General features: G+C 44.7%; 1 protein-coding gene and 1 pseudogene across 1 annotated transcript in view; one reads left to right on the forward strand and one right to left on the reverse strand.

The window, feature by feature from the left end:
• The window catches only part of SEC63 (SEC63 protein translocation regulator), a 611,233-nt gene that overhangs the window by 365,299 nt on the left and 220,288 nt on the right, over window positions 1–25,646 (forward strand). The gene's annotated exons all lie outside the window — the stretch shown is intronic.
• LOC147707871 (F-box/WD repeat-containing protein 7 pseudogene) lies at window positions 10,005–18,443 on the reverse strand (annotated as a pseudogene).

Here is a 25,646-nt window from a genome sequence, read left to right on the forward strand (position 1 = left end):
GCAGCAAGAAATCTCCTCTTGGCGAGTTTGATAGGGCAGCATAGCCCCATCTTCGTACAGGTCTCCTAACATTTGTAACCCAGTTTCCTTCCAAACCTGTAATTGTGACCAATCTCCGCCGCGTGGCAACGCCGTGATCATCCCAAGCGGTATCTCGGGTGCATATGGATGTAACACTCCCGCCCTGCGTTGAGAGCAATTCCAGCAGAGTCTGATTGTTTTCTCATCTGTGAGAAGGTCCCTGAGTTCTAGCTTCTACTGCAAAGCTATGTATGAGAGGACGTGGCTCGGTGTTCCCTTACCCCTCTTATGCTCCGGTTCTCTGAATTCCCGTGCTATTTCTTGTGTGAAGATCTGCAGTTGAGCCGCTAGATAGTATAGTTCAAAGTCTGGGACCGCCAGTCCTCCCTCGGCCTTGGGTCCTATGAGCATCGCCTATGCTACTCTACACCTGCTGGTACCCCGGAGAAAAGACACTATTAGCGATTTCAATAATTTGAAAGTGGAACTAGGTATCCACACTGGTAGCGTTCTAAAATAATATAGGAAACAAGGGAGTGCCACCATTTTCAAGAGGGATATGCGGCCCATCACAGACAGCGGAAGTGTGGCCCAGAAGGCCATGCTACCTTTCAGCGCTCTCACACCACGGCCCACGTTCCCCTCCAGCATGTCCGCCGCCGTGCGATAGATGTGTACACCTAAGTATTTTAAACAGGTGGGTTCCTAGCTCACTGCTCGGACTAAGTTTGGTTTAGCTTCTCCCTGCCTTACCGGGAACAGACATGTCTTGGACCAATTTACTCTCAAGCCCGAGATTTCCCCAAAGTTCGAGAGCAGGCTTTCCGCCCCTGTCATTGCCCTGTCAGCGTTTTCCAGGAAGAGCAGTAGGTCGTCCGCGTATAGTGATACGTACTGTTGCCCGTCTCTGCTTCCCAGGCCTCCGTAATGTTTCCCTGTCCCTGCTTCCCAGGCCTCCGTAATGTTTCCCTGTCCTAATTTCAACTGCCAGGGGTTCTATCGCCTAGGCGAACAGCAGCGGGGATAACTAACATCCCTGCCTCGTACCTCTCTCCACCGGGTATTGCGAGAATATCAGTGAATCTATTCTCACTCTGGCCACCGCTGACGTGTACAGTACCTTCGTCCATTGTAAGTAGCCCTCTCCCAAACCAAAATGACTCAAAACTTTGTATATATACTCCCATTCTAACCTATCAAAGGCTTTCTCAATATCTACTGATAGTAACATTGGTTTGTGCGTCTCTGGATGATCGTCCAGTAGTTGCACTGGTGTTCACTGTAGTGTTCCGCGTTGGTATAAAGCCAGCTTGGTCGTCGTAGACTAGTGTGGTCATATATTGTAACAATCGGGCTGCTAGTATGCTGCTCAGTATCTTGTAGTCGGTGGTTAACATCGACAGTGGTCTATATGAGGCCGTCTTCTTATTCTCCCTCCCTGGTTTCAGCAGTGGGATCACCAGCGCTTCACGCATTGACTGGGGTAAATGTCCTGACTCTCTTGCCTCTTTATAGACTTCTTGGAGTCTCGGCGCCAATAGATCGACATATTTCCCATAGAATTCTATGGGCAGCCCATCTAGCCCTGGAGTTTTATTATGGGCCATACACTTAATGGCACCTTGAATTTCCCCGAGCTCTATGTCTTTACCCAAATCTTTCGCTTGCTCTTTATCTAGTCCCGGCAAAGTCAGTCCGTCCAAGATGTCAATGGCAGGGTCTCCGATCTCTAGTGTACTTTTATAAAGTGCCTCATAATAGAGCTTGAAATACTGCAAAATTTCGTTTTGAGTATGGGCCATGTCCCCTTCCTCCGTTTTCAAAGCTAGAATAGGGGAACCCCTCTTTGTGGGGTTGGCTAACCAAGCCAATAGAGTCCCCGCTTTGTCGCCCTCCACATGCGCTCTCATCATGTATGCCTTATGGTCAAAACTGCGCAAGCGTTCCACTTCAACTGCTACTGCCTCTCTAGCTGCACTAACCTCTACTTGTAATTCAGGGTGGCCAGGTCTCCCTATCTCTGCCTCTCGAAGTTTAGATTCAGCTTTGTCCAGATCTCCCAGGAGTACTTTGCGTATTCCTGCATGTTTCCCTATGCAGAGTCCCCTGATGACGACTTTAAAAGCGTCCCATTCTGTCGCCCTTGTCGCAGTCGTACCAGCGTTCTCTGTAAAATACTGTTATTCCCTCTTCCAGTGCGGCATGGAAAAGCGGGTCATCTAGCAATTCGGGGCGCAATTTCCAAGTAGGGACTCATGAGATCCCAGCCATCCAATCCATGGTAACTAGCAGAGGGTTGTGATCTGACACCGTTCTGGTTAGATATTCAGTTCGTATAATAGTCGGCATTACTGTTGGGGAACATAGCACCGCATCTAATCGTACGTGCAATTCATGCATGCTAGAGAAATAGGAGTAATCCCGGTCTCCCAGATGCTGCGCACGCCAGGCGTCTATCAGTCCCCAGCGCACCTGCCAATCTAGTCTACCTTTGGTCAAGCGGTGTATCAGGGAATCTGCCAGTAGAAGGGTGTAACCTGTCTATGGAGACATCTGCAACAGAATTGAAACCCCCCCCCATTACTAGAGGACTCGCTCGCAAGATAATGCGCCAGAGCTCCAGATATCCTCGCCAGAAGGCTCAACTGATCAACATTGGGTGCGTATATACTGCAAAAGGCGATGTCCCTGCCTCTTAGTTTCCTCTCAATGGCTACATACCTTCCCTCGTTTGTCTGGTCATTTGGAAAGGGACCCCGCTCTAATCCAAATCAATGTCCCCCTTGCAAATGCAGAGTATGTGATGTTATACACTTGGCCCCTCCTCTCTGCAGTGCTATTCCCTCTGCCTTCGTTAAGTGTGTTTCTTGGAGTAGTGCAGTGTGTATTCCCCTGAGGACTAAATAGGCATGAACTTTGTCGTCTCGTCATAGTGTGAAGCCCCCTCAAATTCCAGGTTACACATCTCAAATTAGTTGAATCAGCCATTCTCCCATAGCATTCTGTGCGAACAAGAACATTCTTCCATTTCCGCGTTGGCGATGGCCCCTCCCCAACTGTCCTAGACCCCCTACTCCCCCCCAGAACAGGAACTAGGAGCTCCCATCCAGTTCCCATCCAAACCATGACAATTGTCAAACAACTGTTAGGCCCGACAGCAGACACTGTGGGCATGCCTTATGGGCAATGAGGGGAGATTGGGTACCAAAGGGTAGCCGCCACCGAATCTCTGAATCGCAGTGTCCCCCTGAGCCCTCTATGATCAGACCCCTCTACTAACCCCCCTCCCCCCCAACAGTCCAGGGCTAGACTCTCGACAGTGCACACCTAGGAGTTTATGCCAGTGCTAGAACTACAATCCAGCTTCCTCTTCAGGTTAGCGTAATTATGTTCCCATATATCCTAGACTGCCTCTTGTTATCTCCCTCCCCTCCAGTCACATATCAAACCTTTGGTAATGAGTCCGGCAATATCAGGGCAGTTCATCATAGGTAGTCCCACAGCCGCCTTAACCCTCGTCCGGTTAAGGTCAAAGTGTGCTACAAGGGACTTAATTCAGAAATTAAGTAAATATAAATCTCTCCGAACTTCCATCTCTGTGTGTTCTATTGTTATCCTTCCATTGATTTATTTCGACTTTATTTTCAGTATGATATCCTGTGGATTCCTTTGAGTGTGTTACACTAGTACAACTCATAACTAATTTCAATTATTGTCAATTAAGTCCCTTGTAGCACACTTTGACCTTAACCGTACAGTGCCCAAGCCTACAAGGGTTAATTGGGTTTCCCCTGCTTACAACATGTTAACCCTCGTCCAGCATCCCATCTGCCGTGGCTGGTGTGACCTTCGGCAGGTGTGTACTGTCCGCCTCAGATTGTTCAGCATCTGATTCATCATTGCCTTTGTCGGAGTCTGTTCGTTCCGGAGATTGTTGGCCCTGTGGGTTCGACAGCGCTATCACCGCATCAATTGCCAGTCGCCGTTCAGTCTCTGTTTCATGTGACAGTGGTCTCTTTGAGCTCCCATGGCGTCGTCGGAGCCTCCTTGATCTCCTTTACGGTAGTGGGTCCGTGGGAATCCGTGCTGCGTGTCCCGTTCCATCTTTACCTGCCCTGTACAGTTCGAGCCATGCACGTACTTCTTCCGGTGTGTCAAAGAAAGTAGTCGAGCCATCTGCAATGATTCGCAGTCTGGCCGGAAGCAGCAGCCAATATTGGAGTCCCTCGTCCCTCAGTTCTCTCTTGACGGCAAAAAGGAGGACCTCCGTCGCTGAGTTTCCTATGTGTAGTCCGGGAATAGGTTTACCTTGCTGTTTCCTACCTGGTAAGGGCCTTGCATGCGTGCTCTCTGGAGCAGGAGGTCTCTGTCACAATAGTGTAGTAGCCTCGTCACTACTGGTCGTGGGGGCCGCCCCTGTTGGGGTGGTCTAGCGAGCACCCTGTGAGCTCTCTCTAGTGGGTAGAAGGCAGACAGGCCCTCAGGAGCTTTTAAGAAAGTTACAATGTCCCTAAAGTCAAAGAGTCCCGTGAAAAATGATCAACCGGGATTTAGTACCCACTGCACTTCATATTCATTATTAGACGCAACCACCAAATACGTATGAAATAGTCATATAAATCACAATAGTTCAGTAATATATAAACCCTAGACTGGAACCCAGCATGCAGTATTAAGAATCACTCAAAGACAGTTTTGTGTGAATCTGTGGCAAGTTTCTCAAGAACATTTTTAACGTATTGTGTATTAAATTGTATTTTTGCTAAACATTATGTATTCAACAATTGTGTGAAAACAAAAACTTTTTTAATCTGTAAAGTCTAATAAATTTATGCTCATTTTTTAATTTATTTTGTTGTATTGCTTTAACTTGCCACAGATTCACACAAAACTGTCTTTGAGTGATTGTTAATACTGCATGCTGGGTTCCAGTCTAGGGTTTATATATTACTGAACTATTGTGATTTATATGACTATTTCATACGTATTTGGTGGTTGCGTCTAATAATGAATATGAAGTGCAGTGGGTACTAAATCCCGGTTGATCGTTTTTCACTGGACTCTTTGACTTTAGGGACATTGTAACTTTCTTAAAAGATACCCTCACCGCCAATGAGTTCCATGTCGACGATCCCTACACAGTCGAAGACTACTTCCTCGAAGACGCTTGCTCCGTTTGCGACAACAACCGCAACAGCAGTGTGTGCATCGACAGCAATGACGGCGATAACTTCATCGGCAATTACCATTATGTCCTCGTCGACGACAGACACCGCTGCTGCAGCCAAAACTGACGACGAGGCATGCTACACCCAGCCTTAAGACTGTTGACGTTATAACTCTGCTTTATCCATAGACGACGTTCTCGTTGACGATAGTAGATGAGGTGTTTTCTTCAAAATCCTTCAGTGATTTCACCTTTTCCTCCTTCAACAATTTTGGAAGAGTCAGATGAGGACATGTATGGCACTGCTCACAGTCCTTCTCAGCTTCATGTCAAGTATCAAGATGATGATGATGATGATGACTATAAGGGATATTATCAACAGGAGTTTCATAATCCACGTGCTAAACTGCAATCCATGGAACCTGCTTGTGAGCCATGGTCCACCTTCCTGTTGCATTTTTTCAAGATTTGCAAGACATGTGGCAGGATTATCGTGCTAGTTTCCCTTCATTGACAAGTCCACCTCCACAGGCATCTCCGCCACGCATGCCTGAACCTTCGCCTAGAATGTTTCCAGGAACAGATAGTGTTCTACCTCCGCAGCAGCATGACACCTCTGATGATGAAGATGTGGAGGAAAGCGAAATTCAAAGTGCTAGACCAGCTGGCAATGAGTGGGAAGACTACATTTTGACCCCTTCTTCTCCAGCTCCTTAAACAGCGGATTCTCCACCGGAGAAAATTACTGGTTTTCACGCCTTGCTAGAAAGGAGCAGCCTTTTGGATTTAGTTAGACAACAGTTAAGCAGTCTAACTGCTTTCTTAACGATTTTAAAGTCTGTGAGGGCAATCCCTATAATAGACCATATTTGGGAGAAAGTTGTGAAAGTCTTGAACACCTTCTACAGTGATCGCAGTTTTACCTAGAATAGACCAGAAATACAAGGCTCCTGATGATGCGCCAGCGTGTCTGGTAGGGCAACCGAAACAAGACTGTGATTTCTCAAGCCGCACAATGGAGATCGAGGAATCCTTCACCACTCCACCAGATAAAGAAGGTAGGCGCCTTGATAACATCGGCAACAGGTGTATCACCCCCTCAGGTACTACTGTGCGCGCAGCCAGCGCACTAGCGATATTTCTAAGGTTTTTTAAATGCTCATTTTTAACTATAACGCTGGTGAAACCTATGGTTTTTTTCAGTGACTTTCAAAGGTTTTTTAAATGATCATTTTTAAATGTATTAATTGTTATATTTTTTTTATACTGATTTACTACATTATTTTAAATTATTTATTTTTAGATATTATTTTTTAAATTACATATATTTTTTTATATAAATTGAACAATAAATGTTTTTAAAAATATTGATATTGTAATATTTTTTTTATATATATATATCTTTTTAATTTATATATATTTTATATAGCAGGCAATGATATCCTATGGAAGGAAATTCATGTTACTTTAACTACAATTAGAATTACTTTTCAGGATCAGTAGTGGGCTAAAAGATGCAGCAATGAGGTCTCTCTCCAAAAGAGCTGAGTAAATCTGAATTCGTAGTTAGGCTGATTTTTGAGGAATTTTTTTAAGTTCCAAAACTCCACACTTAAAAAAATTTCCAAGTGAAACCAGTCAATATTAGCCTATGGAGGAAATTCAAGTTACTGTAACTACAATTAGAATCTTTTTTTCAGGATCAGTAGTGGGCTAAAAGATGCAGCACTGAGGTCTGTCCTGATAACAGGTGAGTAAATCTCAATTCGTAGTTCGACTGATTTTAGAAGAATTTTTTTAAGTTCCAAAACTCCACACTTAGGCTAACATTGACATGTTTTACTTGGAAATTCTTCTAAGTGTGGAGTTTTGGAACTTTAAAAAATTCTTCTATAATCAGTCGAACTACGAATTGCGATTTACTCACCTGTTATCACGAGAGACCTCAGTGCTGCACCTTTTAGCCCAGGACGGACCCTGAAAAGTAAATGTAACTATACTTACTGTAACTTGAATTTCCTTCCATAGGCTAACATTGACATGTTTTACTTGGAAATTCTATTATGGAAGGAAATTCAAGTTACTGTAAGTATAGTTACATTTACTTTTCAGGGTCCGTCCTGGGCTCAAAGATGCAGCACTGAGGTCTCTCGTGATAACAGGTGAGTAAATCGGAATTCGTAGTTCGGTTGATTTTACAGGAATTTTTTAAACTTCGAAAACTCCACACTTAAAAAAATTTCCATGTGAAACCAGTCAATGTTAGCCTGTGCATGGTTTACTCACTCTACCTTTTTCTCACTGTTGTGCCTCTGCTGTGACCCAGAGAACGCCCTGAGACCGTTCCTGCTTATGTTCTTTGTGAAAAACGTTCTTAACGGTAGCAGCATCATCTTTTTGGTGTGTAGAAACATACAGCCTATGTCCACACATGCTGTATACTAGGTGGTGTGAAGGCAAGAGATGAAAATGTAAGATTGCACGTAATGACCAGCCCCTGCTCAAAGCAGATAGTGCAAGAACAGAGGAGAACGACGCACCATCGATGACAGCCCAAAACCAAGACTTGCAAAGGGTGGAGCAACTATCTAAAGAATCAGGATGGATAAGAGTTTAGTCTTACATCATTGTGAAATATGGAGAAAGTCTGAAAAGTAGCGAAGTACAAGAAGGATGTTCCTCAGATGAGAGATTGGATGGACAACAATTTGAACAAAGGGATATTCTATGATACTGTGGATGATAGTGGAGGTTCTGGAAAGCTGTGGAGGATGTATGCAACATTAGGAGCTTGTATGCAGCGTGGAAGTAAAATTCTGTGAATTGTGAAGAGTGTAACAATTCTGTAGGTTGCTGAAGGATAGGAGCCAAGTTCTGTAGTGTCAAAGCACACGAGCGACTTCTGTATTTTTGTGAAAGATGTGAGAGGAGTTATTTGGATTTGTGAGGAATAGAAGCGAGGTCTATGGAACTAGGAAGGATGCAAGAGGAGCTCAAGAAAGCTGCTAACTGTGTTCTGTGGAGTTGCGAGGGATGGGGGGAATTCTGTACAACTGTTAAGGAAACTGAACAAATGGAGGTGACTCAAGAGCTGTAAAAGGCAGCAGATGTGGGAAAACAGAAGACATTCTGCAAATTAGTTAGGGGGAGTTATGCATAGTTGTAAAACATGGGAGAAAATGTCTGTATATTTTGAAGGTGTAGATTTTTGATGGATGGGAAGTATACACTTTTGAAGGATGGGGAAGTGCTATGAAGTTTAGAAGGGGTAGAAAAAGTTTGTAAAGATGCGAGAGCAGTTCTGCAGATTTTGAAACGTGCAACAGTTCTGTATAGTTGTGAAGGATGGGAGGTAGGAGATAGAGTGCGGCACGCTAACCCCTGGGGGCATCTTGGTGCCGAGTACCAGAGGTGGTACTCACTTACTTTATCAACTTTGGAAGGATGAAGGGCTTAGTGGTCACGCCGGAATTGAAACCTGTGACAAGGAGGTCAAAGGGACATTCCTGACCTGGTCAGAAGATAACCGAGAGAAGCAAGAGTGGCAACTACTTGACCCGAAGGAGGTCAGCAAGGGAAGCATTGAGATGCTGTTCAAAGTAGCACTGTATCTTCCTGGCCTGACAGGGTGGGTGAGCTGGTGAACTCAGCAGTGCTGCTGAGACCCCGAGGCTCAAGCGGAAATGTAACAGCGCCAGCACTTGGTGTCCCAGGGGGTCTGATCGCTATTGAGAGGTACCTGTAGTCACCAATTGAAAGTAGTGTGTCACTGCAGTGAAGAGGTGAAAAACTCAGTTTCAAACGAAAGAACTGGAAGCACCCAGTGTCTGACAACACCAGCCCATTTAAAGCAGGCAAACAAGGGACGTCGGTGCAAACCGGCAATATCACTCAGTGACTCCAGGTCTCACTGTAGCCTGCAGATCACAAGACTGAATACACCAATGTCACTCCATGACTTCAGTGATCACTGTGGCGGGAGTGCAGATCACGAGACTGAATCCGGCATTAGAACTCAGTGACTTCAAGGCTCACTGTGGTCTGCAGATGTCGAGCCTGAATCTGGCAATGACTGTCTCCGCCCTTCATCCTTCCGTTGTAAATAGGCTGGGAATCATTACATCTGGTTACGGTATGTCGTGATACTGTCACAAAGCTCACTTTGATGGGCACTCCTCTGACAGAGGCCTGTGTTTGTCAGAGCACCAGAGGAGAGCGTGTCCGCATCAGAGGAGAGGTGTCCGCAGCAGAAGTCAGGCAGGTTTAGGGCAGAGCTAGCGAGCTATGGGGTGGGCTCACAGATGGAGACCCCCATGGCACACTTCACACTCTGCACAGGGCCATGCATACACACTGCGAGGCACCTACAGACACTTCACAACTAACAGACAACCAATCTGGCAACACTGGGCTACAGTTCTAGCATTTACTGAGAAACTCAGAGCAGTGTCATTTTAAAAAAGACAGAGGTCGGTCCCCCTAGAAAGTACAGCAAATGAGATTCTTCACTGGTGACGTTTGGCCAATGAGAGTTGCTCTAATTTTGAAAGCGTGGCTTGGAATGCAAACAGTGCCGGATAGATTGACGTATCCTTCTTCGGGTTGAGAGATGATTGGAAGTTTGAGCTAGAGAGATTGGAAGCGGAAATGCGATGAGAGATATTTGGGCTCCGACTCCCAGTGCTGGTTATTGATTTAATTAAATTGTTGCCGGATGGATATCGAAAATTGGTGGTCTAAGAGTGACAGCAGAGGGGACGGGGTCACGATAGTAGAGGCACAAGGAACGGAATTTGGCAGTCAACTTACACATTTATTATTGCAACTTTGTTTCCTCTATGCCATTTCGACTACTAACTGCACACACTAGCTTAGTATTGGAAGCCCGGATTCGCCATACGACTCCTCCACTACCACCGCTTTCCAGAGTCACCAGGTTACGGATGAAATCGCCTGTCTTCAGGTCCCAAAGTTTAACGGTGCCATCATCTGAGCTTGTTACCACAAACTTCGAGCTGAACTGTAAGCAAGTGACAGCACTCTGATGCTTCTGGGGCCCCTGCAGTGTCTGTAAGCACTGTCCTGTCTTTATATCCCAGATCTTCACAGTGGAGTCAGCATTTCCTGATTTCCTGAGACGAGGGTGTTGTCCCGCAGCTCCATCCCACTGGTCAGGGACTGATGACCCATAAGCGTGTGCAAACAATTTCCTCTTTTCACATCCCAGACACGAATAGAGGTGTCCAAGGAGCTGCTCGCAATATGCTCCCCATCAAACTGCAAGGAGTAGACTCTGTTGGCGTGTCTTGCAGAGTGTGAATGCAAGTCTCCGGGTCCCAGACCTTCACAGTGTAATCATAAGCACCGCTGACCACCTTCTTGCCATCGTACTGCAAGCAGCGAACAGCAGCCACATGACCTGTAAGTACATGCAGACACTGTCCAGTCTCAATGTCCCAGAGCTGCAGGGTGGCATCACGTGAGCCTCTAACAACCCTGCTTGCGTGGAGGTGCATGCAGCGCACTGTGGATGTATGCCCGTACAGGGTGTGGATGCACTCGCCAGAGTCTGCGATCCAGACCTTCAGCGTCCTGTCTGTGGAGCCACTAATCACTATATTATTTCTCATCTGAGAGGACCAGACACCGCCTGTGTGCCCCACCAATGTCTGAACACACTCTCCTGTGATAGCAGACCACACCTTTAGCGTGTTGTCATCAGACCCGCTAACTATCCGGTTCCCACAGAACTGAAGAGCAGTTATGACGTGATCATCATGTCTCTTTAGCACCTTAGGGGACCTGATGTCCCTGCTTTGCCAGTTCATATCTATCTTGTGCTGCCTCAGGAAACCAAATTTCCATGGACTGTACATGAAACCAGGTGTCTGCATCCTCCGCCGTCTCAGGTTGAGGGGCTCATCAATTCCTTCATCTCTGCATTTTTCCCACCATAGCAAATTGTCCTCAGCCAGGATCCTCCAGTAGCTGCAGGTCTGAGCGGCTCGCAGAAGGTCCCAGGGCTCTAAGAAGGATAGTACATACAGGGCAAGCTCTTTGGGTAGTAAAGAGATGAAATCCAATGCGATAGCGAAACATATGGAGAAACAACATGAAAGTCGGTGGGAATGTCTCAAATTCTGGGCCATAGAACAAGTGCCATTAAGTTTCATATTCATTAGAGGGCCTCCTGTTTTCATATCATCATTATAAACGTGTGCAAATATAATAATAAACACGTGTGCTGCAAACAAAAAGTAAATACAACGTTTACAAATCATTGGCTTGCTGACTGTCATGGCGTCTAATACATAAAGAAAACACATAGATAGTTTAGGGTATATGATCACCTTGTGTGGCATCATAAGTTCATTTGTGCCAAAAAATAATAGTAATAATGAATTAGTGTGAAATTTTATCAAAAAAGTCTCTGGGTGAGCCGCGAACTCTTGCCAGTAGCTGAAACCCACGGCAAAAAATGCATGTACTGGTTGAGCTACGCCCCGTTCACATGAAAAGCAGTCAGATAGGTAATATATACCGGTTTACAAGCATGCAACCCTAGTGGGTACAGCCGATATGAGTAAATACCTAAACATACCAGTGCACTTCTCAGTAAACATATGATTTATACACCCAAGTGGGCCATAATAAAAACTTATAAAAAAAATTGCCTACCATGTGACACTGTCAGGGGGTATTTTGCTCAAGTTACCGGAGTTGCCGCTGTTCCTTGCAGCGGAGTCGAGGTCACCAGGGTCAGCGCACCAGCCTGCCTCCCGCCGCCGCTCTCTGTCCCCTCGAGAGCGGCCGCCGAGTGGAGTGCAGGACTACATTACCCAGCACCCTTAGCGGCAGGACGCCGCGCAGCACAACAGCGCGCCAGGAGGCGCATAAATTCCAGCGCATCTCCCCGCGAGGCGGGAGCGCGCGGGCAGCGCCGAGCGAAGCCCGGGCAAAGGGCGGGCCGTCTGTGGCCGTCAGGGGACGACAAGGGACGGGACGGGTCACCCCTCTGAGAAACATCAAATAAAATGGATAAGCGCAAGTTACAAACTTCTGCCAATGCGGGCGGTGTAAAATCCAAAGTGCCACGTAATTCTAACAACCCTTCAAACATATTGTCCTACCTCACCTCTGCTGTGGACAAACTAAATAAAGAAATTGCAACTACTGAACGAGAACTGGGACTTGAAACCTCTATATTAGAACCATCTGAGGCCCCTCTAACTGAAAAACAACCTATTCCTCTGGAGCCTGCGATTAGTATCAGGAACATGAATGACATCTTACCTTTGCATACTATAATAGTCAAGAGAATGAAGAGGTTGCACACATTCCCACCGAAAAAATCCCTACTGGAGAGGCTACAAATGCAGGTATGAAACACGTAAAGAGGCAGACCAAAAAATCTAAAATGCCATCACCTTTTAACATGAAACAAGGACAGTTTATATCTAGACATTTTGAAACTTCTATGAGACATGGTTGAGGACATACTCACTGAAAAACTGGAAACAATATTGACTCAGATTTGCAGTGACATTACTGAAACGTTAAGAGAGTGTGTATTAGAAATTTTGAAAAAATGCGAACGCATAAACACTTTCCTGGCCTCTAATGACCATTCTCCCATTATTGATAATACCAAGTTGGCCGTAAAACAACGGACGCAGCCCACTGTAATAAAGGACTCTTAATGCCGGTATACCACCGACCGATCTGAATCCACCCCATTCCCCTAGGCTTCATAGTGGCACAATATCTGCAGGCCAGGCCAGGGGTCCTGAGGACAGGGGGAAGTCTAGTGCTCCCGATAGTTCACACCCTCACCAAGTGAACCTTGTAGGTAAGAGAGAGCATACTAAGAGCAGAGATATGGAATATATACGTACTATGCATTTACCACCAGAGGCCACACCATATGCGGCTATTTTAGTAAACGTACCCCCTCTTAAAACAGGGGAGATAGAGACACATGAAACCCTGCTAAGAAACATCAAGATTTGGTGCGATGAAAACTGCACGGGGGTAAAAAGTATCTCTGCATGCATAAATATGGGGAGACGGGTGAGTTGGGTGGGACATACCAAAACAAAACCTCAAGGGAGATTGTTTCATCGTGAACTTTAATAGACCTCATGTGGCATCCCCGTTATTCTGGGATGCAGCGGACATGTTCACACAAGAGGGAGAGATAAGAGCACTACCCCTTGGGTTCTTTTATCCTCAACCACACATGAGGTGCTCACAAGAGACTGGGCGAACAGTAATAATAAGAAACCCAGAAATTGTACCACCACCCCTAAACAGCTGGGCCACTAATAAATCAGGATTGCTCCCAAAAGTAGGTAACCATATCAGTAGTGCAATCAACGAGGGCATTGCCACGTCAAATAGATTTACACCTTTATCCCATTTGGGGGATATTGATTGACTGACACGAGAATGTCCATCAAACCTGCCCATATGCCCCATAGTATATCAGGAAAAAAGGGAGCCCTCAGTTAAGCTTATGAGCTGGAATATAGCAGGATTACCCTCCAAGAGGGATAATAAAATATGGATCGAATTCTTGAGGCAGTATGATATAGTGGCGTTGCAAGAAACATGGGATAGGGAGTGCAATTTTTGGGTGGATGGGTTTACCACTTACTCTGTAGCTTCATGTACATCTAAAGCCGGAAGGGATAAAGGAGGACTGATGTTTTTAATTTCGGTTAATATACTAGGTATAGTGAAAGAGCTTAATACCACCTCCCCTAACATCTTAGCTATAGAAGTTTTAATGCCAAATAATAATATAGTGGTATATATTAACTTCTATAATGCAATACAGGGATAGTACCCAAACAAGCATATCTATTCACTAACAAAATTTTTATCTACATATAAAGAAGTTCAAACCACTTTTTTCTGTGTCATCCTAATGGGTGATTTTAACGTTCATTTATGCGACTTAAATTGTCAGTATTTAGATGTAGATTACCCGGCCTACTCAAGTTATCAGCATTTCGAACACTCAGCAAAGGGATCTGCCCTGGAGGAACTACTCACAGAGGTAGACCTGTTCGAACCTGGGTTTGCCGATATAAAGGACCGGGTTCCAACATATAACGCAAAGGAAAGCGAAACCATTATAGATTATATGTTTCTATCTCCTGCATTATTAAGTTCTGTTTTATTTTATAATGCCATTCAATCCAGATTTAGTGACCATAACCCAGTGGTCCTGGAACTGGTCAATACCGCACTTTCTTTTAATAAAATAGAGGTACCTTAAGTAATCACTAAAGTTCTGGCTAAGGACCAGGGGAGGAGAATTAAATGGAACAAAATCATACCGGAGGAGTTCCTATCTACAATTAAATCTAAGGTGGGGAATGAAATTAACACTTGTAGAGATCCACTCAGATTTGGGGGTGATGTTATAACATCCTTTGAAACGATATGCCATCAGGTCTCACTAGATCTCACGGGGAAGCGACAAGCAAAACCAAACCAGGTGCATAGATGGTTTGACCATAACTGCACTAAAATACATAGCGAGCTCTTGCACGCTCTAAATAAGAAACCCAGAGATACGAATAAGGTCTCCTCCTTAAGGGGATTACATAAATCTATATTACAAACACGTAAAAATGAATGAAAACAAGAGGCTTGGGACTCACTATTTAATAAAGCTACCCTAAGGAATAGTTCCAAATTCTGGGCTATCGTAAAGTCTCCCTTGTTCAACGGGATGGAAAACGCCCGGCTAGAAGTTAATATTACAGAACGGGAATGGTTAAACCATTTTGAGAATGTTTACGGGAGCAATTTGGAACTTGACATTTATGAGACACACTCTAAAGAACTAGTGGGGCCCGTACAGAATATTACTATCAAAGAGGTACATTTAGCAATAGCCGAAACATCTGGTCAGAAAGCCCCAGGACCAGATGGGGTACCGTCTGATATGTACAAAGCTAACCCTGAGCTTTGGTCTATAATACTTACTAATGTCTTTAACCTAGCAGCAAATTCTACCCCGGTCATCTTCCCTAAGACTTGGTCCCGTTCCATTATAATACCAATATTTAAGAAGGGACAAAGGGGGGACCCAAGATGTTATCGTCCTATTTCTTTGATTGATTCATCAATCAAAATACTAGGAAAAGTAATTCTGGTCAGGATAAATGCCTGGGCTATAGATAGATATCCTATGTGATGCCCAATATGGGTTTAGAGGGGGAAGAGGTACGAAGATCAATGCCTAAACCTACATTTAATAATCAACAAATACACAGTAGCATCAAAAGGCTCAATCTTCCTAGCATTTATGGACTTATCCACAGCTTTTGACTTAGTCAATAGGTCAAAGCTGTGGAAGATGCTCCTGGAGCTGGGATTAGACCAGGCTCTGGTGAACTTTCTAGCGGAGTTACATAGGGACCTGTCGGCATCAATTAGAATGACGCAAGAGGGAAAATGCACTGCTAAATTTAAATTCGGCAGAGGGGTGCGTCAAGGTTGTATATTGGCCCCAATGTTGTTTACACTTTACATCAACTCCCTGGAAAAGGTCCTGGCTACTGTAACATCGGATATTCCGCGAATGGGAGGAACGCCCATCCCTGTACTCCTATACGCGGATGACACAGTGCTGTTGGCAAGAACACCTAACGCCTTACAAAGATTGCTTGATTCATTTGGGGAGTTTATGGATAAGCTGTACTTGGAGGTCAACACAGACACATCCCATGTCATGTCCCTAGGGAAAAGTAGAAAGCATTTTAAAACAGTTTCCTGTAATGACAGTACAATAACTAAGGTGAGTTTCTTCACTTATCTAGGAGTGGTGTTTGATGTAGGCTCCTGGGCCCCTCAATTACTAAATAAAGCAGCTGCCATAAGAAGATCAACATCTGCCATTCTTGGCTTTGCTAAGAGATTGGGAGGCAAACCGGGGGAAGCAATTCTGTCTATCTATAAAGCAAAATCTGTGGCCATAGCTAGGTATGGGGCCGCAATATGGGGCTATAAGGACACAACTCCCATACAGAGGGAGGAAAATAAATGTCTTCGGGCTCTTCTGGGTCTCCCTCATTCAACCGCCAATTTTGCTGTACATCGTGAGCTAGGGATGGGATATATCTCAGATTATCTGAATATGGCACCTGTCCTGCAATGGATTAGAACATGGATAAATCCCGCCCTGACTTTGAATTACAAGATTATTAATGACTGCATGGCTTTAGATAAAGTGGCAGAAATAAAATGGTGGTTTTATATTAAATCTATATCAAATTATCTTGTGCACCCATAAATCTATTCCAGCCCAGAAAGTCTAATTAAAGCTGATATTAACTGGGTAAAAACCAATTTTATAAAAACCAGGGAATTGGATTGCGACGCATCAGAACTTTGTAAACCTACAGTGAGGGCTCATTACCTGTTGATATTGACAATGGCTATTCAACCTTACTTGACAATTGTCACCAAACCCTTACATCGATGGCTGTTAACCAAATTCCGTTTTAATCAATCGCATGTGTTACTGGGGAATTACAGGGTGTGGAGTAAACCAGAAGAAGCCGACCCCTGTAAATGTGACTATCATTCATACCAGGACACGATGCACTTTGTGTTTTTTTGTTCCTTTTATACAGAGGGAAGGGAAAGGTTTATTACGCCACTGCTGAAAAATAGGGGTTTCATACAAGTAAAACCTGCTTTATTATACCTACAGATGATGGAATCCTCTGCTGTTATGTTTGGGGTAGCGAACTTCCTTGTAACATCTATTCGTAGCAAAAAAGCTAGGCAATTAGAGGAAACATATTGTGAGTAAAAGTAATTTTCAATGACTGAAGAAACTCTAAAGATTTAATTGAACAGATAAATGATTATGAACCCCTGGTTACTAAATGTCGATTTGTAGATAGTGTGTATATTTTGTATGATAATCAGGAAATCTATGCACTTGACGAACTCTGTGTGTTATGTACATATGAATTGTATATTATGTAAATAATATTATTTATTTTTGAATCGTTGTTTTTAATATGTGATTGAATAGCATACTTTTATGATTTTAAATAATCGAATAAAGTGATTTTGACTTGACTTGACACTGTCTGCATATTTGGACATATAACAATAATCAAATACACCACTGATCGAGATTTGGCTAGCTAGTAGCTTATTTGACCCTAGTGGCTAAAAATAACCAGTGTACTAAATGCCTAATGCGGGATCATATACAAACTAATAACAATGTACAAATTGCATATTGTTTCGGCCTCCGGGGCCAGCATTTGCATTATATTGTCAATCACGTTGGAACTGTGGCTCAATGACTTTCATCATATACTGGATTTGAGATGGTTCACAGCGATCGATGAGCTCATCCAATGCTAGCAACCTCTCGGGACCCGTCCACTTCTGAAAGGTTTGACGCTGATGCCCATGGTGGTTGCCATTTTGCAGGTCCCCAAACGTAGTGGCACTGTTTATGCATTGTGCTAATGACCTAAAACTGCTGTACTCTGAGCCTTTGCATAACTTCTTTCCAGGAGATAGGGCTCTCACATCAACACCATTCTCAGACTTTCGTTTCATCTTGAGCCAAACATGACGAATGAGGTTCCCCTCCTCAGTACGCTCCTGATAATCAATCCAGAGCTCATTCATCATATAATAAAAGTAGACCTCACTGCCATCCTCTCCATCTTCGCTCTCTTCCTCCCCTTCATCCTCTCCTCGCACGCCAGAGCGGTCAGACTCTTCCGACTCATCCTCCTCTTCCTCCCCCCAAACGGCCTGAATCTCTGACTCTTCTTCCTCCTCTCTGCCCGTGCCTCTGGAATGTTCCTGATACACGTTGCCATTCAAAGCATCTCCTTTAGAACTGGATGGCCTTGGCTGTGTGTTGTTGTGTGAGCAGTTACCCCGGCCAGTATCACCACTACACTGCCTCTTCCGGCACGTCAGGCGGTCACTGTTAATTTCCAGAATGCGGGTGGTAATCTCCTTCACATGCAGGAGATCTTCTAAGGAGTTGAACCCCTTCAGCTCCTCTCTTCCGCACGAAGCCCCGGGCTCTCCTCCTGCCGATACCCCTCAGCGCCCCCTCCAGCTCCTTGACGCCCGCTCGGTTGATGTCCACCGCGCTCCTCCGCTGCGGCTCCGGATCCTTCATGCTCTTTTTACCCGGGGATCTACTCCGACCGCAGCCAGGAAACTCAGGGGACCTACAGGCCTCTGTGCGCATTAATTATTTTGTTTTAATTGAGCCTAAGTATGCCGAGTTGGAATCCCCATGTAAAAAAAAAAAATGCACATTTTTTTTCCGCCAGGGTACACGAACCCCGCGCTTTTCCCCCCAAAAAACATTTGGGGGGGCCTTTGGGGTCCTTGTGGGACCCCCTGAGCAGGCCTTGGGGTCAGGGTGTTTCTACCCTGCCCCCTTTACATGTTTTCCACCTTTGTTTCCCTGCTTCTTTGTGCCTCCGTCTACAGAGGCACAAGATGGATGCCAACACTGGTTTAGAGTGTTGACAGACAGTTGACAGCCAATTACCATTCAGCTCGTGCTCGGGAAGGTACAGATTACAGAAAGCTTACAGTAAGCTTACCGTAAGTTACCGTAACACCTCCAATATGTATCTATGATTTTACTTTTGATTTACTCCGGAACTACTGAACGGATTTACACCATTTAACAAAAAGCGTGATCTGCAAACAGAACTCTACCTTTTTTTGCCAAGTTTGGTGTAATTACGTTCAGCCGTTCGGGCTGTAGCCCTGGCTAAAGGTCCTATGGAAAATTGCATGGGGAAAACACATTTTGGGACCACCCTTTTTTCTCGTCCCCCATTTGACGAATCATCCCCAAACTTTCAGGGAAGGAGCGGAGCAGGCCATTTTCTTGGAGAAATTTGTGAAGATTCGTCCACCAGCGCCAATGTTATTCCAAATAGAAAGTTCCGGATTTCCTATGGAAACTAGGTTTTAACTATAACTACCTACTGGCGACCGCCAGTAGGATATATATATATATATATATATATATATATATATATATATATATATATATATATATATATATATATATATATATATATATATATATATATATATAGATCAAGATATCATGGTTTGGTTCATGTACATCATTTAATTCATTTTCCACAAGATACCTTCATTGAGTAAAAAAAATAACTAACTGTGTGTGTGTGTGTATATATATATATATATATATATTTCGACAAAGTATCGAGGAATCTTTGACACCAAACGGAAAGTACATGCGGGAGCAATTTGCCAAAGTATAAAATACTTTTAGTGCAGACCCCCCGCTTACTGACAGACGCGTTTCGCCTTGCGGCTTTTTCAATGTCAGTTGCCTTGTTCATAATTGGCAGTATTTCACATCGCAGCATGTCACATGGTCATTCATTAACATAAATGATGTTCTAACATTATGCTGCAAATGGCTAAACAATTGGTGGCCATCTTATAACGTAGTATGTAACTTGTGATTAACATACTGCCAAGTCAAAAAAGAAGAAAAGTGAAATAAGTGACAAATAAAAACTAAAATCGTTGCACATTGGGATCCATATAACTCCATGTGTATGTACAGCTATTCAAATCGCCAAGTTATGTCCAATTGAGAAAATTCATTCTACAATTATAGACCACTGGCAGATAAAAAAAATAAGCTGTCACTTCATGCTTCAAATATATGCGTACACACAATGCTTTGTCAATGAATCCCATTTGTGTCTTAATTACGCCCTCAATGGGCATTTCTCAAGCAGGGGTTTCATATGTGGTTGCACTTGTGTTCCCCACGTCTTTATTTAGCCCCAATGGGCATGCAATTATTTTAAAATCAATAAATACACAAACCATGTACTCTTCTAGATGGTTTTCCTTATGTCAGTGACATTAGTTTGAGGTGTATTTATCATGTCCTATTCATCCAGATGCACCTAGAGTTCTTCATCATTGTTTAGCCCAATAGGGGTCTTTGTCTGAAGATCTATGATTTATCTGGATTCCAGTATACGTAACTTTTTGGTCCTATCTCCTCCTCTTTCTGCCTGGTCTATACAGTAATATTTTACGAGGTCTCTGTTACTCTGGTGGAACTGTTCAAAATGACGTGCCACTGCATAGCTCGCGTCTTTGTTTATCGCGCGCATATGCTCGGATGCGCTTTTTGGCGGTGGTGCCAAAGTAACGTTTTGAACATGGACTTTCTAAGTAGTATAGCACATAATCTGAGTTGCAATTAAGAAACTTCTTGAATGTTCTGGTCAGTCTAGGATCCCCTGGCCTCCCCATGTAGGTAGTTGTTTTTTCCTATATTTACATGCCTTGCAACGTAAACACAGATAAAATCCCAGGACATTTATTTCTTGTTGTCATTGTGGGATAAAAATGGCTATGTATTAGATGGTCACTAAGAGATTGGCAACGTTTATAAGTTAACGGACGAGACTGTAGATGATTTAAGATATTGTCCGTCTGTAAAATATGCCAATTCTTCTGTAAGATATGCACAACAGCACTGGATTTGCTGTTGTAAGTTGTAATCATTCTAACATTGCTTTCCTGTAAAGCTAATGTTTTTGTTTTGGCCACTAGCAGATTCCTTCGATCTAACTTCTCAACTTTGACCTCTGCCTGTTTTAAAGTGGATTTGCTATACCCACGTCATTTGAATCTCTCTATTGCTGCATCTTTCGCTGATTCAAAGTCCCTCTGGATGGAGCAATTGCATTTAATACGAAGCAATTCCCCAAACATAACTGGCTGCGTGTAATACCGCATTACCAGCTGTTGGCTTCCGAAAGAGTCTAGTTTGCAATGTGTTGTTCTCAATAAAAGCTTCCAGATCTAAATAATTTACTGAGACACCACTAATGTGGCCCGTAAATTCCAGATTTAACCCATTGTTGTTCAGAGAGGATATGTGCTCCTCAGCCGAGGAGCGATTTCCCCTCCAAACAAAAAATAGGTCGTCAATATATCTGGCTAACAAAATAATGTTGTCTAGCCAAAGTTAATTTGCTTCCCACCAGCCCACAAATAAATTTGCGTAGCTGGGGGCAAAGAACATGCCCATGGCGGTACCACGTTGTTGCTGATACAATTTGCCAGATAATAAAAAGATATTGTTGTGCAAACAAAAATTCATAATTTCCAAAAGCGTAGTATTGGGAGTATGAAATTTTGGAGCTCTTTTGTTTAAAGACCATTTAACCGCTCTCAAGCCATCTTGGTGGCGAATGCAGGTATAAAGGCTTGTGATGTCAAGTGTTATCAAAAGCATGTCAGGCTCCCACACAATGCCTTCCGTTAATCGTAAGAAGCCTTGAGTATCTCTGACATATGATGCCAGATCTTTGACTAAGGGGCTTAGGAAAGAATCTATGTATAATGAAGTATTTTCCAGGAGACTATTAATTGAAGCCACACTAGGGAGGGTTAACAGGGTCCTTCTGAATTTTAGGTAAATTGTAAAATGTCAGGAGAACTGGTGATTCACAATATAAAAACAAGATTTCATCTTGATTTAACATCCCTTCATCCCTCCACCGTGCTAAAAACATATGATCATTATTTTACGAAGTTTAGATAATCAGTTCTATTAATAACTGCGTAACATTCACTATCTCCAAGCTGTCTCAAGGCCTCTTTCATATAACGCTCTTTTTTGAAAACAATAAAATTGCCTCCTTTATATGAGGGCTTAATCTCCAATGTCAAATCCGTCTTAAGTGTCTTAATTGCTTTCCATTGTTTCCTTGGCATGTTATTGTCATGTCTTGAGCTTGACTTTGTCTTTGTTAGCTCTTTAAGATCTTGAGGATTGCTTCCCTAAAGACGTCAATGGTGTCAAAAGGAACTTGTGGCATAATTTTTGATTTTCTTTTGAATTTACTTTTACCACCTGTCTGTTCGATGTTTGTCTCCTCTATTGATGTACTTAGGGTTGCTTCTTCTGAGCCACCTGTTTCAGGAGTTTGCATTGATAAAAGCGTTTCCAAGTTTTGGCTACTCAGTTGATCCAAAACATTCTCCTCCGTATTTTGTTGGCCAATAGATCCATCTCTTTTTGGGTGTAAAATAAAGATTTTTTGTAACTTCAGTTTTCTTATTTACTTGAATAGATCTATTCTGGTTTATACGAAGTTGTAGTCAGAAGTAGGGCAGAAGGTTAATCCTAATTGAAGGACCTTTATTTCATCTTCTGTCAATGACCTACTTGAGAGATTGATGACTGTTCGTAGATCTTCGTTGTTTACCGTTTCCCCTTTTTCCCCTTGCTACGTGTCATCATCTGGGTCGGTCCTTCTTCCCCTCCCTTTCCTTCCTCTCCTTGTTTTGCGTTTATTTGTTGTTGCCTTCTCTGCGGAGGGTGGGTCCTCTGCATTGGTCTTTGACGTGTTTCCTGCCTTAGCTGATATTCCCGAAAATAGGGAACCTCCTGGTTGCCTCTATTTTCATCCGTGCTTAAAGCCTGCAGTCCCTCAGACATTTCTATGTCAGATTCTGAGGTCTCTTTATTGAGATTGCGGGCAGTACCTTAACGTGTCATTCTTTTTCCTGATGCGTCGAATTTACGCGCAAAGGTTAGGATACAGCAGTATGCAGTTGATATTGTGGGGCCGTTACATGGTGAGCATCAAACTCCGTTTATGTTGGTTTTGTTGGACTTGTATTCAAGATGGGTGGAGGTTAGTTTGGTGAGGGAGATTACAAGTGAGTCTGTTATTTCTTTCTTGGAGTCTGTCTTTAAGCGCGAGAGTTACCCGAACTCTATTCTTTCTGACAATGGGCCACAATTTTGTTCTAGGAAAGTTGAGGATTATCTCAGTAGGTGTGGTATAGTTCACAAGAGGATTTCTTTGTATCATCCTGAGGCAAATGGTGCTTTGGAGAGACTTAACAAGACTTTGAAGGAAAGCATTCAGTTGGCAAGGGTTAACAATTTGGACTGGAGAAGGGAGTTACAGAACAGAATTTCTGCTTATTGATTCTCTCCACACTCAACTACAGGAAAGACTCCGTTTGAACTCTTCAAGGGTAGGGCGCCTAATACTTGTTTGTGTCCTGCCTGGATGGCTGCAGACAAGGGTGTAAAAAATAATGATGTGGGTGCATGGAGAGAAAGGGAATTAAAACTACAGTGGCAAAGGAAGTTGTATGTAGATAGGAGAAACTCTGCAAAAGAATCCAACAGTAGTCCTCTTTGTCTTTTTGAAATTTCTTTTGTTTTCTGTTTCTGATTACAGCCTCATAATCTCAGAGTCTCGCTTCGTTTTACATCTTTGTCTTTTGCGATCATCTCCTCAAGTTCCTGGATTTCGGCTATACATTTTTCTCTGTCGTCCCACGCGTATTTAATTAAAATCTTGACCATTCCTTTTGCAGATTCGGCTGTATACTCTGACCATTCCTTTAGGAGTGCCGGATTGGGATGTTCATACGAGGGGACCTTAAAGATGCGCAGGCCTCTTGGAATACGGTCGCATTCGATATATTTCTCCAATGAGGTGGCCTACCACCATTTCTTCATCTCCCATTCCTGCACCTTTTCTAGAGCCTGGAATAAAATCACAAGATTGCCAGTGGGAATATTGGTGGCATTTGTGTCTTTCTTATTGATTGGCGTGGTTTCACCTGCCGCTTTAAATATGTCTGCCGCCGCTTGTTCACGTTCGATAATACTAGTCATGTTATGTTATTGACGATTTAGTGCACAGTTCAATATGGCTTGCGGGGTCTGCACTAACATAAAACTACCTCAGGACAAGGTTCTTTTTGTTGTTTTACAGCGAAAATAGGCAGTGTTCATTCACCCACCGGGAATCGGCAACGGCTCACTCTCCCCCCCCCGTCTCCCCCCCCCGTCTCCCCCCCTCGTCTCCCCCCTCTGTCTCCCCCCTCTGTCTCCCCCCTCTGTCTCCCCCCTCTGTCTCCCCCCTCTGTCTCCCCCCCCTCTGTCTCCCCCCCCTCTGTCTCCCCCCCCTCTGTCTCCCCCCCTGTCTCCCCCCCCTGTCTCCCCCCTCTGTCTCCCCCCTCTGTCTCCCCCCTCTGTCTCCCCCCTCTGTCTCCCCCCTCTGTCTCCCCCCTCTGTCTCCCCCCTCTGTGTCTCCCCCCTGTCTCCCCCTTCCCTTCCTCTGTCTCCTCCCCTTCCCTTCCTCTGTCTCCTCCCTTTCCCTTCCTCTGTCTCCTCCCTTTCCCTTCCTCTGTCTCCTCCCTTTCCCTTCCTCTGTCTCCTCCCTTTCCCTTCCTCTGTCTCCTCCCTTTCCCTTCCTCTGTCTCCTCCCTTTCCCTTCCTCTGTCTCCTCCCTTTCCCTTCCTCTGTCTCCTCCCTTTCCCTTCCTCTCACCCTCCCTTTCCCTTCCTCTTTCACCCTCCCTTTCCCTTCCTCTCACCCTCCCTTTCCCTTCCTCTCACCCTCCCTTTCCCTTCCTCTTTCACCCTCCCTTTCCCTTCCTCTTTCACCCTCCCTTTCCCTTCCTCTTTCACCCTCCCTTTCCCTTCCTCTTTCACCCTCCCTTTCCCTTCCTCTTTCACCCTCCCTTTCCCTTCCTCTTTCACCCTCCCTCTCTCCTTCCCTCTGTCTCTCTCCTTCCCTCTGTCTCTCTCCCTCTCTCCCTCTCCCTCTCTCTCTCCTTCCCTCTGTCTCTCTCCTTCCCTCTGTCTCTCTCCTTCCCTCTGTCTCTCTCCTTCCCTCTGCCTCTCTCCTTCCCTCTGCCGCTCTCCTTCCCTCTGTCTCTCTCCTTCCCTCTGTCTCTCTCCCTCCCTCTGTCTCTCTCTCCCTCCCTCTGTCTCTCTCTCCCTCCCTCTCTCTCCCTCTCTCCCTCTCTCCCTCTCTCCCTCTCTCCCTCTCTCTCCTTCCCTCTGTCTCTCTCCTTCCCTCTGTCTCTCTCCTTCCCTCTGTCTCTCTCCTTCCCTCTGTCTCTCTCCTTCCCTCTGTCTCTCTCCTTCCCTCTGTCTCTCTCCTTCCCTCTGCCTCTCTCCTTCCCTCTGTCTCTCTCTCCCTCCCTCTGTCTCTCTCTCCCTCCCTCTGTCTCTCTCTCCCTCCCTCTGTCTCTCTCTCCCTCCCTCCCTCTGTCTCTCTCTCCCTCCCTCTGTCTCTCACTCCCTCCCTCCCTCTGTCTCTCTCTCCCTCCCTCCCTCTGTCTCTCTCTCCCTCCCTCTGTCTCTCTCCCTCCCTCTGTCTCTCTCTCCCTCCCTCTGTCTCTCTCTCCCTCCCTCTGTCTCTCTCTCCCTCCCTCCCTCTGTCTCTCTCTCCCTCCCTCTGTCTCTCTCCCTCCCTCTGTCTCTCTCTCCCTCCCTCTGTCTCTCTCTCCCTCCCTCTCTCTCTCTCTCCCTCCCTCTCTCTCTCTCCCTCCCTCTCTCTCTCTCTCCCTCCCTCTCTCTCTCTCTCTCTCCCTCTGTCTCTCTCCCT

This window comes from Lissotriton vulgaris, chromosome 6 (genome assembly GCF_964263255.1).
Source record: "Lissotriton vulgaris chromosome 6, aLisVul1.2, whole genome shotgun sequence".
Lineage (NCBI taxonomy): Eukaryota > Metazoa > Chordata > Amphibia > Caudata > Salamandridae > Lissotriton > Lissotriton vulgaris.